Below are 6,639 nucleotides of genomic sequence, written 5' to 3'. Positions count from 1 at the left end.
AGCAAATTAAATAATGCATATGTGAGTGAAAGCTTTTCTTTCCTGTCTAATGCATAATTAAGTTTTAAAAATAAAATCAGGGGCCTCTGGGTGGTGCAAGGGGTTAAGACAAAACCTATGAGGCTGTCCACAGCCACTGCAGTATGAGTTCGATCCCCAGTTAGGGAGTTACCCACGTAGTGCAGCAGACCTCTCTGGACTTACCCGCTGCTCCCCTCAGCAGTGTATTTCAGTCGATCTGCCTGTTCTGTTCCCCACTTTGTCTCTAGTGAATCCTCTTACCACCCACACCTCTGGCCTTTACCCCAGTTCTTGTATGCATAAATAAATAAATCTTTAAAAAAAGAGGTGTGCAATATAAATATTATTATTTAAATAAGAAATTTAGATTAACATTTGTGTATCATGTTATCTAATAACTATTCAATTTTGTTATTATTATGGCTATTATTTTCATCACATGAAAAATTCACCCTTAGCTTTTGAGGAAACAAAAAAGAATATTTCTCTGAACTTCTTCCTCTTGGTTCTGTGTATGTTTGAAGTCAAGAATCCCTCAACATTTTGGGGTAGGCTTGGCTGCAGCACAGTTAGCATTACAAACTGACTACACCAAATCTGGTTTGGTTATTAGCTTTGCCCACACTTTAAATCCGTTCTAAGCCACAAGCCACACTCACACTTGCAAATGTATATGAATGTTTGTGTGTAGTAAGATGTGGGAGATTGGATCTTCACTCCTAAATAGCATGTGTTCATGGGGTGGGTGTTTTTTGTTTCACCTTCTCCCCTTCCCTTGGAAAATCTGGTTTAGCAGTGGTGGCTCAAGAACAGTGGAGGTGGGCCTCCCTGGTAGCGCAGGTGGTTGAGCACAGCACTTTGAAGCTGTCTGCAGCCTCTGCAGCGCGGGTTCAATCCCGGCCGGTCAGTGAGAGATACACACATGGCACGGCAGACCTCTCCTGTCTCGCCTGCTGCTCCCCTCAGCAGTGTATTTCTGTCGTCTGCCTGTTCCGCTCCCCGCTCTGTCTCTGGTGAATCCTCTCACCCTCCCGCACATTTGGCCTGTTCCTGGTTCTTGTATGCATGAATAAATAAATCTTTAAAAAAAAAAAAAAGAGCAGTGAAGGTAAGGATGGCCGTTCCCCAGCAAAGAGAAGGATCGCAAAGCTGTTTTTAACTTCATAATAATAGGAAGATTTCTACTGGATCAGAGGACGAGTGAGGATGGTTCACCCACTTTACATCTAGGACTAAGCATTAATCAACGGTCACTTATATATGATTGATTATTTTTAAAAATACATTTTGAAAAGACTATACTGGTTACTGAAGATGTTAAGGTCAATAAAAAATATCTTAAACACTATTTTCTTGGTTACTGACCATACAGACACTAACAAGTCAGTTTCTGGCTTGATTTAAGAATGAAACACCTTGGCAAATTATTGCAAAGAGTTTTGGAATTATTGCTATTGGTTTTAATAATCAAGGAGTAGAAAAATAGAAGGATAGGAACCATAGCTCACATATCACTCTTTGCAAGCTGGGCTCTTCTTTTTTCTCCCTCCTTCCTTCCTTCCTGTTGTGCATAGCATAGAGAGAGAAAAGAAGAAAGAACAACAGATTCCAATAAAATACCCAAAGTTACCCATCCCCTCATAAATACATGCTGGGCTATTTCTTTTGAGAATGCTCCTGCTACTCGCATGTATGCAAACACTAGCAACAGCGGGAAAGATTCTAGGTATCATAGTAAGCTTTTCAGGTTGAGAGAAATTACCACATCATTTTTTTTTTTTTCTTGAGGACCATCCCATACTTGCTATGCTGAGAAATGGCTGGAGGAGAGTGGAACGCAAACTCCACAGGGGGCACAGAGAAGTTATTCCATGGTACAAGTTCAATGCTCTTAGTCTTGAGGATTATAGGCAGCCAGTGACTCCTAAATACCCCTGAGTTGGCTTCTCTCCAATTCTGCAATTAAATAGATTTATGACAGCATCACTTTTTTTCTCTTCCCCACTGAGCACCAAAATCACTGTCTCTCTGTCAGTACATTTTGCTTTTATTATTCTCCCACAGATATAACTCATATAAAGGGAATAGCAGAGGTCACCACGTAAGACTCAGTCAGCAGAAGCATTTGCCACAACTCTCCCTTCTTCCTCTCTAGACAATACTTTTGTGGCAGCCCTTTTCACCCCCCACGAATGCCTAGCCACAGGAGAGCTAGAGCAGAGCATATTTTGGGTGCTATGTATTCCTTTACATATGGCCCAAAACTCTAAGCATTTGAACTTGTTATCTTGCTCATCAGTGTCACATGTAATCTCCTTCATCATTCAAATCAGAGGAAATAATATGTTCCGCATTTTTACAAAATGTAGGACTCCCTTTCAATTCCTGAGATCTGAGTTTGGAACTGGAAATGAACCTTTCCAGAACTAAGTTAAAACTAATGTTGTCAAGCACAGTATCATGGTTCAGAGAGAAAAAAGAAAAACATCCAACCACAGTTCACCAAATAAAAGGTTTATCAGTCTCCTTAGTCATCAAATGCCTCCTTAGAAACCATGCTGATGAATTACATGTAAATGAATCAGAAACAGAGGTATTATCAACACAAGGCTTCAAAGGCAAAAATATTTGGCCATATGTTCTTTTGAATTTTCTAAATGTTGTTCAGATCTATAACTGATATGTTGAAAAGTAAAGTTTTTACAGCTTTATCAAGCTATAGTTCACATAAAATATAGTTCTCCCATTTAGAGTGCATAAACAATGCTTTGTGGTATACTCACAAATATATGCAAAGACCAACATAGTCGATTTTATAACTTTTTCATTACTACAGAATGTAACAACATATTATTTAACTATCACCTCCTGAGACCCCTGCAGCCCCCCAGTCCTAGGCAACTGCTATTCTGCCTTCTGTGTTTATTACTTATTCTGGACATTTCATATCATGGATTCATGTAATATTTAGTCTTGGGAATGGCTACTTTTATTTAGCATAATGTTTACAGGATTCATAAATGTTGTAGCATGTTATCAGTATTTCACTCTTACTGGTGATAGTATGTCACATTGTGTTTTTTCTTTTCATCAGCTGACTGAAATTTGGTACTTTCTATTTTTTATTATTGGTAATGCTGCTATAAGCATTCACTTACAAGCCTTAGTTTGGGCATGCATTTTCATTTCACTTGTGCATATAGCTTGGAGTAGAATTGCTGAGTCATGTAATAATTCTGTTTAACTAGTTGAAGGGTTGCTAGAGGGCTTTCCAAAGTGGCACCACTGTTTTGCATTTGCATCAACAGTGCATGAGGGGGTGTATTTTTCCACATTCTTGTCAACATTTGTTATTATCTGACTTTTTGATTCTAGCCATTCTAGTATATATGAAGTGGTGTCTGTTTATGGTTTTGATTTGCATTTTCCTGATGGAATAGCTCATGATGTCAAGCAACATTTCATATGCTTACTGTTCATTTGTGGTAGATTTTCTTTGGAGACCTGTGTATTCAGATACTTTACCCATTTAGAAATTTTGTTATTTTTATAGTATTGAGGAATTTATCAGTTTTTTGTGTATTGTAGATATAGGTCCCTTACCACACTGCCTCAATTAATGTTACTCTGTAGTAAGCTTTAAATTGAGAAACAAGAGTCTTCTTATTTTGATCTTTATTTTGGACATTGTTTTGTCTACTGCGACTACCTTGAATTTCCATGTGGATTTTAGAATCAATTTATCAATTTCTATAAAGAAGTTACTTCAATTCTAATAGGGAGTGAATTAAATCTATACATAAAATTGGGAAATACCTAAACATTACTGTTTTCAAATTCATGAACATGAAGTGTTATTTTCCATTTATGTAGATAATTAATTTCTTACAACAATTCTTTGTAATTTTCAGAATAAGTTTTGTACTTCCTTTGCTAAATTTATTCTTAACTTTTATTATTTTTGATAGTGTAATAAATTAAATTTTTTCTTAATTTCACATTTGGATTGGTCACTGTAAGTGTATTAAATTGCCCCTGAAATCTTGCTAAACTCATTTATTAATTCTATTGTCTTTTATTTTTCAGTAAATTCCTTAGAATTTTCTGTAGTTAAGATCTGGATGGCTTCTATCCATCATAGTACCTAATTGCTCTGAATAACCTTCTAATAAAATTTTGAATAGAAGTGATGAGAATGGACATCTTATTTTGTTCTTTATCTAAGAGGAAGAAAATATCCAGTATTTTTAGATGCTCATCAGTTTGAAAGATGCCCATCTATTTCTAATTTGTTGAGTATTTTTATTGTATAAAGGTGTTGGATTTTGCCAAGTTATTAATGAAATGATAATGTGTTTTTAATAATATTTTGTTGATATGCCATATTATATTAATTGGTTTTCAGATACTAAATCAACCTAATATTTCTGGGAAAATCCCTCTGGTGTATAATTCTTTTTACTTTATTTATTTATCTTTAAAAACATTTATTTATTTATTTATACAAGCACTGGGTACAGTCAGAAGCGCGGGAGGGTGAGAGAATTCACCAGAGCCAGAGGGGAGAGCAGAGCAGGCAGACTAAGTACACTGCTGAGGGGAGCAGCGGGCGGCAGAAGAGGTCTGCGCGCCATGTGGGACCCTTGCTGGCGGCCAGGGATCGAACTGGTGTTGCAGAGGCTGCAGGCAGCTTCGCAACCCAGTGCTCAACCGCTGTGCCACTGGGGAGGCCCTATAATTCTTTTTATATGCTACTAAATTGCTAGTATTTTGTTGAGGTCTTTCTTACCCATATTCATAAGACATGTGGGTTTGCTCACTGGCCAGGGATTGAACTCAGGCCATTGCAGCAATAGTGCTGAGACTTAACCCCTATGCCACCAAGGAGGCCTTGAGTTATCATCTTGATTTCAGTCTGAAGAACTTCTTTTAGAAGGGAGATCATGTTTATAGCAGCACTGTTTACAATAGCTAAGCTTTGGAAACAACCCAAATGCCCAAAAATAGATGACTGGATCAAGAAGATGTGGTACATATATACCATGGAATATTACTCAGCATTCAAAAAAGATAAACACATGCAATTTGCAGCAACATGGATGGCGCTGGAAGGGATCATGCTCAGCGAAATAAGCCAAAAAGAAAAAGAAAAATACCGGATGGTCTCACTCATAGCAGGAATCTAGAAAACTTAAATAAGGGACCAGGAAAATGAATATAAGAAAGTGAAAATCAAAATCAACAAAAAACTATGAACCAGAGACACTTTTGGGGGGGGGCGGGAGGGGAGGGATTGGGGTCAGAATGGGGGGGCTGCAATTGTATGGGGAATATAACAATAAAATTTATAAAAAAAAAAAAGAAGGGAGATCAGATAGCAGCAGATTTCATTATATTTGATTATCTGAAATATCTTTATTTTACATTAATTTTTGACAAAAGTTTTGCTGTATTTAGGATTCTTGGATGATAGTTTTTTTTTTTTTCCTTTGAGTACTTAGAGTATGTTACCCCACTATAATCCAGTGTCCATTATTTCTGTTGAGTTAGCTGTTAATCTTATTAGGCTCCCTGTGTAACTGAAAAATTGTTTTTCTCTGCTCTTTTCAAGATTTTCTCCTTACCTTCAACTTTCAGGACTTTTCTATCTATATTTAAATCAGTCTTTTAAGGATACTTTTTTTTTTTTAATTTTTGAAGACGACATCCACTAAAACAATTGAATTGTGCCTGATATGACATAGGTTTACCCAATATTTATGAATATTTCCCCAGAGCACAGATCCATTAAATATATTTTGGAATGGACAATTTTGTGAACTAACCTGATGGACTTCTCATGGAATACCTTAATAGTATCTGTAGAAGCAGGCCTGTGAACAGGTGTTAGGGAGCCAGGTGATAGCTCTGGTCCTGTCCCTTTCAGAGTCACACTCCTGAGACAGACTTCATTCATTCATAGTGTCTCTGTTTTCTTCTAGCAATAATGGAGCCCTTAACATGTATTTGCAATGTACCTATTACTCACTTCCTACCAGTTTGTGAGTTTCTTGGAAATTAGTATATTGTCAAGGTCAACCATTCACTCCCTAAGTATAATAGTAATTAGCACAGAATAAGCACATAATAGACTACTAATTCCAAACTTGGCATGTTTAGATGAATTCAACCTGGGATCATAATATACTGCCACAATATAGAGCTAGTGATTTATGTTTGTTTATTTATTTATAATTAAGGTAACTTCAAGCAAGGCCTAAAACTTTCAGATGGGATTGTGCCTCCACAAGGCTCTGCATTTTTATGCTCTCCCATTCACATTGCCTGGACGATCCATGAAAGCCCTGGGGATTTGGATTTTTTTTTTGTATATATGACAAATAATCTATACAAACTGAAAGATTTAATAGATATCACATTTTGTATTTCACTGTTCCTTAGTCTGAGATCCATCAACTAGTTCTGGTAGTTGTCTTCTGATGCTACTATTTTTAAATTCATTTTTTTTTTTTTATAGAGGCATGCTTTATTTATTTATTTATTTGTTTGTTTGTTTTGTTTATACATGCACTGGGTACAGTCAGAAGCGCCGGAGGGTGAGAGAATTCACCAGAGCCA

The sequence above is a fragment of the Talpa europaea genome (genome assembly GCF_964194135.1).
Source record: "Talpa europaea genome assembly, chromosome: 3".
Taxonomy (NCBI): domain Eukaryota; kingdom Metazoa; phylum Chordata; class Mammalia; order Eulipotyphla; family Talpidae; genus Talpa; species Talpa europaea.
Note: the sequence above shows the minus strand (reverse complement) of the source record.